The 14299-nt window shown below is 38.5% G+C and overlaps 1 long non-coding RNA gene across 2 annotated transcripts in view; it reads left to right on the top strand.

Moving 5' to 3' along the window:
* The window catches only part of LOC128293869 (uncharacterized), a 67511-nt gene that overhangs the window by 38456 nt on the left and 14756 nt on the right, over positions 1-14299 (top strand). The gene's annotated exons all lie outside the window — the stretch shown is intronic.

The following is a 14299-nucleotide window of genomic DNA, read 5'->3' as shown; positions in this document are numbered from 1 at the left end:
TGTAATCCCTCGAATTGAACTCGTAAGCCTGTGATGGGCAATGACCGAGGCTCCGTACTAGTCTTAGTAGACGATAATACGAACAATTCGAGTACCTATCTAGAACCAAAACTGCATTTAGTAAACCATACAAGCCACCTAATTAGAGCCATGCCGAACCTCTACCTGTTAATAGTCACCAAAATAAGTAGATGGGAGAAACGCCTCTTACCTTTTATTTCTTTGACATTTATATTTTTATTTGGATTTTCTGTAATTTTCCTCTGTTCATATTTGTTGTACTAACTAAGGTATTTGTCTGTATTTTCATTTTGCATCATGAATCAAAGGCATCTTGATTAGGAAGGTGTTGATTAGAGATTGGTTGCCAAAAACAGGTTTCTGATAGAGGAGTCAATTACACAAGTGACCGAGAAAAATGTCATGGTTCGAGATTGGTCTTTGAAAATTCAGAAAGAAAAAGGGGATATTCTAATGGAAGGATATATCTTCAATCTTCCCGAACATGTAACTTCGAATGCTCGTCAGAATAACCTCGAAGATTTGACTCAGATTTGGAAACAGTGGGATTCAGACACTAGGGGCATCTTCACCGAAAAGTACGGGGATATAGCTCACTTGATCGCCGTCAATGTAGACGAACAGTTGATTCAAGCCATGGTTCGATTCTGGGACCCAGCGTACCAATGTTTCACTTTGAAGATATGACTCCGACCATAGAAAAATATGTTGCTTTGCTGCGTGTTGACAATGTACAATTCAACAAGATATATGTGAAAGAGCCTAAGCCAATGACCTTCAAGAAAAAGCTAGTGAGGTTGACCGGAATGACCGATATATGGGCTGAAAAAAAGATAAAGAAAAAGAATAAAGTCAGGTTTGTTCCGTGGTTTTCTCTGCGAGACTTAGTTCAAAACCATCCAGACATTGCGAAGAGAATAGATCTGTTTGCTTTGGCCATTTACGGATTGATCGTCTTCCCAAGAGTTCTCAGGCATATAGAAGTCGCGGTAGTGGATTTCTTTGAAATATTGAAACAAGAGATCAACCCCGTCCCAACTATCTTGGCTGAGACTTTTAGATCCTTAAGTTGTTGTAGGAGGAAAGGGGAAGTACGTTTTATTGGATACGCATAGTTACTTAATGTCTGGATTCTAAGCTATTTCTGGAAAGTGGAGTGCACACCCTTCCACATGTTTTCAAAAACATTCGCCCCACTGAAAGTTTACCTTGAGAAAGATTGGCCGAAAGATGTCACCGAGCAGCACTGGGTTTCAGTTTTTCAAAACCTTCGCGCCGAAAAGGTAACCTGGAGGGCACCGTGGATCCGCCCTTCGGTTCTATTATACAAGGTTGGAAATCAAGATTGGGTGCCACTACTCGAGTTATGGGGAGGAATTGGATACGCCCCGTTAATGGTCCAAAGGCAATTCTCTTTACGACATTTCATACCCGCCACCGGAGGATTATCACAGTACGAGTTTGCTTTCGTGGGTGAGGGATATATGAAGAGGGTCTGAGATACCGCAAAGTCTTGAAAGAGAATTCATCTCATGGAATTAGCTCTGTATGTTGACACTCTCACCCAAGATTATGTTATATGGAGAAAGCAACGAGTGAATAGTTAGCACGTCTCGTCGATAAATTACACCGTCCAGAATCTTTTATCGGAAGAAGTGCCATCTAAGCTAGAAATGGTAAGGCAAGAATTTGAACGAGAAAAGGCCAGGATGTCTCGAGACCTTAGTGCTCTTCAAGAGGAAAACTACCAACTGAAGATCGAAGTTCAAATTGAAAGATCCAAAACCGAGAAAGTGCAAAAAGAAGCTGAAGTCGTAAGAAATGACTTAAGGGACCTCTATCTGGAAAATAAAAAGTTAAGAGGCACAATAAAGAGCAGTGGGTTGGGCAAGTCATCAGCGGAATGGGAAGAAGAATTAAGCAACATCAAAGGCGGGATGGAATTTTGGAAAGGGAAAGCAAAGAAAGAAGAAGAAAAGGCTGCGCGGGCTATGATGGAGCTAAGAAAGAAGAACACCGAATATGGAGCTGTGTCTGCAGAGGTAATGACTAGTCGATCTAAACATCAAGAACTAAAAGAGAGGATACGGGATTTAGAAGACATACTACAAGATCGTCAACAACAGCTAGATACCCTCTTGGAGGCTTTAGAAGAAAAGAATAGTCAATATGATAGAAACATTCGTGCTTACGAAGAGGGCCTCTAAGAAAAAGAAATGCAACTCAGTTATTTGATCAATGAAATTCGTGGGGTAGCCATGCATGTGGTACAATTATTGGAAGAAGCTGAAATTCTCATTTGCCAATTCCCTCCAAGCCGAAGATCAAACATATCAGAATTCTTAGCACGAGTAAAGAAATATGGCGATATAGCTAGGAAGTTTGTGTAATGGCTGAATCGAAAATGGAAAAATATTTTGTAATGGACTCTTTTGATAAATGAAATGCCTAAATAGGGGCCATCTTCAAATCAACACTAAATTTTTGCATGTTCATTCATGACTAACATTCATTTGACATTTATGCATTCATTCATTCATTCATTCATTGCATATCCCATAATCGTTCGCTGAGGTTAAAACATACAATTTGCAATTGTAATATCGCAAGACTGGAACCACGTCATTTGTATAGGACACGCCGACAAGCTAGAGTAATGGAGGCTGAATTCAATAAAAGGATTGAAAGGATGGAAATGATTCAAAAGGAATTACAATAGTAGTTGGCCAAGTCGCAGCAAGAGACAAGGGACTTAATGGTGATATCTCGAGAAGAATCGCTCGAACAAAGGGACTAAATGGCCAAGATAATGAAAATGATGTCAGCTCTGGTAAAAGGAAAGGGACCTATGAACCCTGACGTTATGGAACCATAGTCAAGGGTTAACCTCAATCAGGATTTGCCCCATTCGTCAGGATTTACTCCACCGTACGCCCACGCAACACAAAGAGGGTACGCTCAATGGGAACCTACAGGCCTGGAGCAACGACCTGCACCACCTACTAATTTGGGGCAAGGAGTGTTTGTATCAAACCGAGGGGCTAGTCCTGCTGATCCACTCATTCCAGATTTGGACGATCCAGCAGAGATAGCCAGGTTGAAATTGGATGATCACGATGCAAAGGAGAAATATAGGAGTCTAGAGGAAAGACTCAAGGCAATAGAAGGTACTGAAGTCTTCTCTGCACTGAGCGCTAAAGAGCTCAGTTTGGTACCCGATTTAGTTTGGCCTCCAAAGTTTAAGGTACCAAATTTTAAAAAGTACGATGGGACAAGATGCCTAAAAGCGCACCTCATCATGTTTTGCCGGAAGATGACCGGCTATGTGAATGAAGATAAGCTACTCATACACTGCTTTCAGGATAGCTTAGACGGATCGGCTCTTCGGTGGTACAACCAGCTTAGTAGGGAAAAGATCTGATCCTAGAAGGACTTGGCATCAGCATTCTGTGAGCAGTACAAGCATGTATCAGATATGGTGCCTAATCGAATGACTCTACAAATGATGGAAAAGAAACCAGCAGAAACCTTTAGGCAATACGCTCAAAGGTGGAGAGACATTTCGGCCCAAGTGGAACCCTCGCTAATAAAAACGGAGATAACTGTCCTCTTTATCAACACCTTAAGGGCGTCATTTTATGACAAACTAGTGGGAAGTGCCACGAAAGACTTTGCGGATATTGTAATATCTGGCGAGCTTATAGAGAATGCCATAAAGAGTGGAAGGATGAAAGGTTCCGACAGTTCAAGAAGGGCGGCACCCGTAAAGAAAAGAGAGCCAGAAACCCATATGGTGGGAACTGGAAGCCGTTACACTCCAAACCCATATCTAAACCAACCCCGACCTCGAAATTATCCACCTCCGAATTTCTATTATCCTCCTCAAACCCCTTACTACCAAGCACCACCTCCTTCTTACCCCATATACACCACAAACAACCAAAGACCCGTCGCCACATTCCCACAAAGCAATGTACCTGCTCAAAGCCAACCCAGAAACGAACAAAGGCCAGCAGGACCCAATCCTGAGAAACCGCAATTTACTCCTATTCCTTCGTCGTATGGGGAACTGTACACAAAACTCTTGGAGAAGCAATTAATATCTCCCCATTACATGGCACCCCTTAAGCCTCCATACCCGAAATGGTATGATCCAAACGTTAGTTGTACATACCATGCCAGAAACCAGGGGCACTCTACGGAAAACTGCCTTGCCTTCAAAAGAAGAGTTCAAAGACTCATCGATGCGGGCATTCTGCGATTTGATGGTACTGCGGTACGGCCGGGAACCCATTCCCTAATCATACCGAAGGAAATGTGAACGCAGTGGGGAAAGAAGACGAATGGCAAGTTAGAAGATGTGTTGCAAAAATAAAGACGCCTCTGCAAAAAATCTGGGAGGTACTAGTTAAGAAGGGATTGCTCTGTTGCCCCGACAGAAATCTCAGAGAAGGAGGTCAAGGTTTTTGCAGTTTTCATAGAATTGTAGGGCACGATATTCAGTCATGTGAGGAATTTAAAAGGTTACTTCAAGACCGGATGAATAATAAGGAGATTGAGATTATTAATAAAGGTGAAGAGGCCGATAGAGAAGAAATATGCGCCTCTGACAAATAGCGTCGACCAACCGTTAATAATTTATTGCGATGCGAAGAAGGAGCCAGTAAAACCAAAGATGATCATCGAAGTACCATCTCCTTTCCCTTACAAAAACGACAAGGCGGTACCGTAGAAATACGATATCAACATCGTCACACCTGAAGGTGAAAAATCCAAAACCGCAATTGGAGATGTTGGGGAGGTAGGCCATTTTACCCGTAGTGGGCGGTGTTATTCTAAAGAGATTGAGCCTATAAAGAAGAACAGTGACTGGAATCAAAAAGGAAAGGCAGTGATGTATGAGGCCGAAGTCGAGCAGGAAACTCTACCCGTGTAAGAAACTAAAAAGCCTTTGGATGAGGACAAAGCACAGAAGTTCTTGAAATTTATCAAGCACAGTGAATATAAATGTGGTGGAACAATTGAATAAGTAACCAGCACGAATCTCGATTTTATCTCTATTATTAAATTTAGAGCCACACCGAAACGCCTTGTTAAAGGTGTTGAATCAAGCTTATGTGGCGAACAATATATCCGTTGAGAAGCTTAACAGATGGGTGAATAATCTAAACACGGATAATTTCATTTTTTTAGTGATGATGAAATACCACTCAATGATAGAGGCTTTGTAAAAGCATTGCATATGACAACCCGCTGCAAGGGTTACATAATACCGAACGTGCTCATCGATAATGGGTCGGCACTCAACGTCATGCCCTTGGCCATGTCTTCCAGAATTTTGATAGATTTGTCCTATTTAAGGCCCTGTCATTCCACGGTAAGGGCATTCGATGGGACAAGGCGTGAAGTCATGGGAAAGATTGAGATCCCTCTGGAAGTAGGCCCTTATATATACGATGTTGAATTTCAAGTCATGGACATTACACCATCATACAATTGCCTCTTGGGAAGACCTTGGATCCATTCCGCTGGAGCAGTTCCGTCCTCTCTCCATCAAAAAATGAAGTTTATCTTGGATGGCTGTTTGGTCACTGTCGAGGGAGAAGAAGACATTGTCACATCTATCTCTGCCGATACACCATACCTAGAAGTGAGCAAAGATGCAATCGAATGTTCCTTCCGATCCTTTGAATTTGTCAATGCCACTTTTGTCGCTGAGGGAAACAAAATTCCAGTGTCAAAACTGTCAAGGAATACCAAGATGGGAGTTAAGCTGACTGTGGGAAAAGGAGCTCGAGTAAGGAAAGGTTTGGGAAGGTATCTGCAAGGAATAATCAAGGCTCTAAGGCCAGTGCACCACAAGGCCCGATACGGTTTGGGGTTCCAGTTGGACATGCGTTAAAGAAGAAAACAATGGAAGAAAGATCAAAAAAGAAGGATTGCAAGAACCTTAGGCCGAGAATTAGAATGGGAGCCCATAAAGTACCCTCCTTTGTCAAAAACATTTACATCTGCAGGAATGATATACCCCGGGCAAGATAATCCACGAAGCACGCTGTTATTAATAGAAAGGGGTCTTCAGAATGTCAGTAAAAATGCATTGACAAAGGAAGTGATGCAATTAAAGATGTTTCAACGATACGCCCTTGTCCTCCTGGATTTGTTTTGAACAATTGGACTGCTGTAGAGCTCCTTGTAGTTTCTAAATCTTATCCAGAGTAATGCTCAATATTAACACTACTCTTTTTGTGTGTCCCTAAGTAATAGAGGGATTCTTTTGTAAGAGCTTATGATTTACTCTTTATCGTTTAAATGAACATTAATGAAGATGCATTTTGTCATAGACTTTACATTCTCATTAATTTCATAATTTTTCCCTCTTTTCACAGCCTGTCATTGCATATATCACACATCATGCCTGTTGGTTCCAATACTTTGATGCTCATCTATAGTTTCCTTTTCCATTCAACTTTCATGTATACAGATATCAATGGCATGAACAAACCCATTACGAGTCTTGAAATTAATTTTGAGAAGGCTGTTTGTTTAGGAGAATTCAAAGCCGAAAAAAATGCTGAAGACTATGTCTCGTCTCCTGACTTGCTAAGAATGGTGGAACAAGAGGATAAACAGATTTTGCCTCATCAAGAATCTGTGGAAACAATAAATTTGGGAACTGAAGAAAGGAAGCAAGAAGTGAAGATTGGGTCCTCTATTTCAGGGGACACCAGGCATAATTTGATTGTTTTGCTCCGCGAGTACAAAGATGTATTCGCATGGTCATATCAGGATATACCAGGATTGGATGAAGATGTAGTGGTCCATAAGCTTCCATTAAAGCCAGAATGCAAACCATTTCAACAAAAACTAAGACGGATGAAACCTGAGATGTTGTTGAAAATAAAAGAGGAAGTCAAAAAGTAATTTGAGGCTAGCTTCTTACAAGCCTCCAAATATCCAGAATGGGTGGCTAACATAGTCCCGGTACCAAAGAAAGACGGCAAAGTATGAATGTGAGTGAATTATCGTGACCTGAATCGAGCAAGTCCTAAAGATAATTTTCCCTTACCACACATTGATACGTTGGTGGATAACACAGCAAAACATTCATTATTTTCTTTCATGGATGGATTCTCGGGGTATAATCAGATCAATATGGCCCTTGAGGATACGGAGAAAACTACCTTCGTAACAATGTGAGGAGCATTCTACTACAAGGTGATGCCATTTGGGTTAAAGAATGCTGGGGCAACATATTAGAGGGCCATGGTGACGTTATTCCATGACATGATGCATAAAGAAATAAAGGTCTACGTCGATGATATGATTGCTAAATCCCGAGGGGAAGAAGAGCATGTAGTGAACCTCAAGAAGTTGTTCGGAAGGCTGAGAAAGTTTCAGCTAAAGCTTAATCCAGCCAAATGTACGTCTGGGGTTACCTCGGGAAAGTTGCTAGGCTTCATTATCAGTGAAAGAGGTATCGAGGTTGATCTAGATAAAATAAAAGCCATTCAAGAGTTACCACCTCCACGTACGCAAAAGGAAGTCAGAGGATTTTTAGGGAGGTTAAACTACATCGCCCGATTTGTCGCTCAACTTACAAACCAATGCGACCCAATCTTTCAGCTTCTTTGAAAACACAACCCGGGAGAATGGAATGAGGAATGCTAGGTGGCCTTTGATAAGATAAAACAATATTTGTCTAATCCTCCAGTGCTAGTACCGCCAACTCCGGGAAGACCATTGATATTGTATTTGACTGTGTTAAAAAATTCAATGAGTTGTGTACTGGGGCAACACGACGAGTCAGGAAAGAAAGAAAAAGCGATCTTCTACCTCAGCAAAAAGTTCACTGAATATGAGGCAAAGTATTCAACCATTAAAAAATACTGTTGCGCTCTGGTTTGGGTAGCTCAGAGACTCAGGCAATATATGTTGTATCATACGACATGGCTAATTTCAAAGCTGGACCCAATAAAGTACATGATGGAATCACCTGCACTTTCAGGAAGAATGGCACGATGGCAGATCTTACCATCGGAGTACGACATCGTCTATGTGAGTCAAAAGTCAATAAAAGGAAGCGCAATAGCTGACTACTTAGCAACTCAAACAATGGAGGAATATGAGCCATTGAGGTTTGATTTCCCTGATGAAGACTTGATATGCATTACAGAAAAAGAGTGCGAGTTACCAAAAGAGAAGTCATGGAAGATGAGCTTTGATGGTGCATCGAACGCATTGGGGCATGGGATTGGAGCAGTCTTAGTATCACCAGAAGGGAACCATTATCCATTCACTGCCAGATTAAACTTCTTCTGTACCAATAACATAGCGGAATATGAGGCTTGTATCATGGGACTTCGTGCAACAATTGAACGAAACATCAAAACTTTATAGGTATACGGAGATTCGGCATTGGTAATTTACCAAATCCGTGGAGATTGGGAAGTGAGAGATGCAAAATTAGTCAAATATAGTGATCTAGTGGCAGGACTGATTAAAGAATTCAAAGACATAACTTTTAATTACTTCCCACGAGAAGAAAACCAATTGGCTGATGCCCTGGCCACTTTGGCTTCAATGTTTAAAGCAAACAGAGAAACAAAAATAATGCCTCTTCAAATGAGCATATATGAAGTCCCTGCACATTGTTTCAGCATTGAAAAAGAGCCAGATGGACGGCCATGGTTCCATGATGTCTTAGAATACATCAAGAATCAAAGGTATCCCGAGCAAGCAAATGAGAACGACAAAAGAACAATCAGAAGGATGGCAGCAGGATTTGTTCTTGATGAAGACATCCTGTACAAAAGGGGAAAAGATCAAGTGCTCTTGAGATACGTGGATGATGTTGAAGCTAGAAAAATACTTGAAGATGTCCATGAGGGAATCTGTGGGACACATGCCAATGGTTTCACTATGGCCAAAAAGATTATGAGACTCAGTTATTACTGGCTGACGATGGAAAGTGACTGCATTAGTTTTACATGAAAATGCCACAAATGTCAAATTTATGGTGATAAAATTCATGTAGCCCCTTCGCCCCTTCACGTCATGACTTCTCCGTAGCCTTTTTCTATGTGGGGCATGGATGTTATAGGGCCAATTTCCCCAAAAGCTTCTAATAGTCACCGATTCATTTTTGTGGTTATTGATTACTTCACAAAATGGATAGAAGCTGCTTCGTTTGCCAATGTGACGAAGACTGCAGTTTGCAGGTTTTTGAAAAAGGAAATCATTTGTCGATATGGTTTGCCTGAAAGAATCATTTCAGATAACGCCTTGAATCTGAACAATAAGATGATGAAGGAAGTGTGTGAGCAATTTCAAATAAAGCATCATAACTCATTGCCCTATTACCCGAAAATGAACGGAGCTGTTGAAGCGGCCAACAAGAATATTAAGAAGATTATTGGGAAAATGATCGAGACATATAAAGATTGGCACGAGAAGCTACCATTTGCTTTGTATGCATATCGTACATCTGTGCGGACATCTATGGGAGCAACTCCTTTCTCTCTGGTCTATGGAATAGAAGCTGTGCTACCTATCGAAGTTGAGATCCCCTCTCTACAAGTCTTAATGGAGTCGAAACTAGAGGAAGCGGAATAGGTTCAAGCTCGATATGACCAGTTAAACCTCATCGAGGAAAAACGTCTAAAGGCAATTTGTCACGGGCAGATGTACCAGAAGAGAATAATGGCGACCCATGACAAGAAAGTACGGCCAAGAGAATTCCGCGAAGGAGAACTCGTGCTGAGAAAGATTCTCCCAATACAAAAAGACTTCCGAGGAAAATGGGCACCAAATTGGGAAGGACCATATGTCGTAAAGAAGACATTCTCAGGTGAAGCTTTGATTCTCACTGAGATGGATGGGAAGGAGTTACCTAATCCAGTGAATTCAGATGCTGTGAAGAAATATTATGCCAAAAAAAAGGGGAAATCAAGGTGAAAACCCGAAAAGGGCGTCTTGATAATAAAAAAGGGATCAAGGTGAAAACCCGAAAAGGGCGTCTTGATTAACACAAAAGATTAGGATGAAAACCCAAAAGGGCATTCTAATGAGGAAAACACCGACCTTAAAGAGCAAGACGTTTCGAACAGTAGGTCAAACAGCGAGACTACAGTATTTGAAGCACTTCTGAAAGTTCGAAATCTTCTACGCAAGAAGCCATGCTCGAAAAGATTCTTGATTGAGGAACGTGGAAGAGTTCATGTGTTGAATATCCAGAGCATTTGTATTCGTTGAATGCGATCCCTTTTCTCTTTATGACACTTTTTACTATATTGGTTAACTTTCTTTGTTTGCTACCTTTGAAATAAATAAATGTGAGGTATCCTTTTCTCCCTACCTGACCATTTTCATGCATCTCATTATGTCATTTATTTACATGAGAAATAGTGAAATGACATACTCTAAACAAAAGAAATGTTGAGCATCACCTGGATAAGAATTTGATAAGTACAAGAGTCTCAGAGTAAGGACAAAGTTCAACCAGGGGCAAAAGAGTGATATCAGAGAAACGCAGATTGTTCGTAAAGCTTGAGGATGGGTACAGGGCCTAAAGAGAAAGTCAAAGAGCCGAAGTAATGAATGCAGATCATCAAAAAAAATCATGACGAAAAAGGACATACGACAAACATGCCTAAAGCACATAGCATAATCATGTAGGTATAAAGGCATTTAAGATAAACAGGTGCATATCATGATAACATCATGCATGACATATACAGGTACTCTAGTAGAGCAAGAGGAGGTGATGATAACTGTATTGAATCAAAGGAAAAGACACCTGAGTTCCACCAGATGACAGGTTGTGGTATTTGATACTTTTATTTCTGTTTTCAAAAATCAATTCATATTGCTAGAGGTGAGTTGAACCTTAAGACACGTTGAGGTATTTTCAATTTCTATCTTTCAAAAAAATCAACTCATATTGCGAGAGGTGAGTTGAGCCTCAGGACACGCTGAGGTATTTTCAACTTCTATTTTTTTTTTCAATTTATGTTGTTCAAAAATAATTCATATTGCTAGAGGTGAGTTGAGCCTCAAGACACGTTGAGGTATTTTCAATTTCTATCTTTCAAAAAAAATCAACTCATATTGCGAGAGGTGAGTTGAGCCTCAAGACACTCTGAGGTAATTTCAACTTCTGTTTATCAAAAATCAACTCATATTGCAAGAGATGAGTTGAGCCTCATGGCACGCTGAGGAATTTTCAATTTCTGCTTTTCAAAAAAATCAACTCATATTGCGAGAGGTGAGTTGAGCCCCGGCTCACATGCTGAGGAATTTTCAATTTCTGTTTTTCAATTTATATTTTTCAAAAGAGCAACTCATATTACGAGAGGTGAGTTGAGCCTTGGCTCACGTGCTGAGCTATTTTCAATTTTTGTTTTTAATGTCTGTTTAAAGAGTCAATTGATATTGCGAGAAATGAGTTGAGCTCAAGATCAAATGCCGAGTAAAGAATTAAGATTGAAGTTGATGGAAGACACCAGATTTTGTATCCCTAAAGTTGTAGTAGAGCTGAGCGAGGATATCAGATCTTGCCTTTCTGAAGTGGCTAAAGAGAAGACCAAAACCTTATCTCACTAAAGTGAGAGAAGAGCATATTGAAGTTGTAGACCTGATCTTTATGAAGCTACATTGAAGCAGATCGAAGCCACAAATCTTATATCCTTGAAGTTACAGTGGAGTAGATTGAAGCTACAAGGCATATATCAGAAGATGCAGTGGATTGAACCAAAGCTACAAGATGCGGTGAACTGAAAGGAGACTACCTGAACAAGAAGAGCACCAAAGAAGTCAAGACTCGGCAAGACTAGGCAAAATTGGCCTTTCTTTGTGTCTTTGCTCTATTCTCGTTACACGACAATAAGCAAAGAGGGGCAGCTGTTGAGGCCCAATTTTGACCCAACATTAAACTCAAAATATGCCCCAAATACCCATCTAAATTAACCCATAATTAAATCCAAAATTTAACCCACAACCCAATTACAAACAAACTTTAATCCAAAACTATCAAACCCAACAGGTTTAACCCAATACTAAACCCATTAGCCCTACCTGACTCACCAAACAATACCCAAAACCCTTAGCCCAACTACAACCAAGCCCAAATCAAAGAAAAGAAACCCTAAACCTAGTAGCTTCCGAATCAGCCTCCCCACTTGCTTTTTGCCCTCAACCGCCCCAGTCACGTAGACAGTGCAGGTGGCACCTGCCTCCACCACCGTTTGCCTGCAATATTAAAAGAAGAAGAACAGTGTACAGAAAAAAAAGCCTTGTAAAAATAGGCTATATAAGCCACAATAGAATTGGGTTTAGGGGGGATTTTTCTTTCTTTTTTTTTTTCGAAATACAAGAGGAAAATAACAGCAAAGGGCTTCAACAAAACTCGAACCTGCAGCAAGAAATATCAAGGACTGATCCAAAGGTCTATTCACCATTTTATTTTACCCTTTTCTTTTGCTTTTTTTTTTTCTTTTGAATTCATTGGCACATATCATCTATATTTCATTAGAAACAACACATATATATTAAATAAAGATAAATATAAAAAAAAGAAGAGAAAAGTTACCTAGAGCGATTTTACCACCGTACTGATGGTGGCAGTCAGTGGAGCCACTTGCGGGCGGGCGATGGCCGTGCCTGGATCGGTGTTGGAGCCCTAGCAGAGAAAGAATAAGCCTCTTTCTTTCTTTTTTTCCCTCAACATGCAGAAATGAGGAATTTTTCAAAATTTTTTAACTTTTATAGGGGTCTGGAACGGCGTCGTTTTAGGCCCTTAACTTAAGCACTGAAACGGTGTCGTTTCATCATGGATCTGGTCGACCCGACCCTACCCACTAGGATCCGCGTGTTTTCTTGTATAATGGTATAATTGCGTGCACGACCCTTCCGCATTTTTGGCGTTTTAAATCAAGTTTATATTTATTTAATAATTTGGCCCTAAAATTTGACCCGCTTTACAATTTAGTCCCTTTCGATGCTGTGCATTTTAGATGTTTGGGCAAATTACCCATTTGGCCCCCCACAGTTTTATGCGCGTTCTAATAAGTCCCTTCCTCTTTATTTTCTTTTAAATAGGCCCCAAAATTTAGTTTATCAATTCAATTTCGTCCCTTTTTACCTCTTTCTCGTTACTCCTCTTGAATAATAATAATAATAATAATAATAATAATAATAATAATAATAATAATAATAATATTATATATTATTATTATTATTATTATTATTATTATTATTATTATTATGTATTAGTGTATATTTTATGTATGTATATATATATATGAAGTGATGTTTTATTACTTTATTTTTATTTTTTATTATTATAGTAACTTTTTGTATCTCAATATTATTATTTATATTATTATTATTATTATTACTATTTCTTTCATGTCTATTTTTTTATAATACTACTATTATAATCTTATTTTATTATTATCATTCTTATTAATACATTATTATTATTTTACCATATTATTATTTTATATATTATTGCTGTTATTAACATACTATTATTATTATTATACTTATTAATAATATTATTAGTACTAGTATTGATTTTCACTTAATATTTATATATGTATTTACATATACGTATTTATGTATTGTATTAATAGTTTTATTATTATTATCATTTCTAATATATATATAGTATATGTTTATGTATATATCATATTTTTTAATATTATTAGTTATATATTTTTATACTATATCATGTATATTTTTTTATATATTATCCTTATTATTATTATTAATCTTAGTATATGTTTATTTATATATGTATATATCTTTAACATATATATAGATATATATTTATGTAATATTGTAATAGATTCTTTTTAATATCATGGTATGTGTATATTACGTAAACATTTTAACATCATATTGTAGATGCATTATATATATTATATATATATACCTTTTTAATAGTGTATTTTTCATCATGTATATATTGCGAATATTATATGTGGTATATTTCTAATACTATTACTATTTATATATATATATCTATTACGTATATATTCTTAATATCATTATTATGCATATACCTTCATTTTTCTATTTCTGTTTAATTCTAGTATTACGTTTAATATCGCATATATCTTTATTGTTTTTTATATATATTATTGTCACACTTATATACGCTTCAATATATTTCTAGCTCGTCTTGTATTTATTTTTATTTCATATCAATTTGCTTTGCATTATTTCAAAAATCTTGTTCTTGTTTTCTAATTAATTTCAATACATAAGGCAATGT

This window comes from Gossypium arboreum, chromosome 6 (assembly GCF_025698485.1).
Source record: "Gossypium arboreum isolate Shixiya-1 chromosome 6, ASM2569848v2, whole genome shotgun sequence".
Taxonomy (NCBI): Eukaryota; Viridiplantae; Streptophyta; class Magnoliopsida; order Malvales; family Malvaceae; genus Gossypium; species Gossypium arboreum.
Note: the sequence above shows the minus strand (reverse complement) of the source record. Positions and strands in the feature narration are given on the sequence as shown.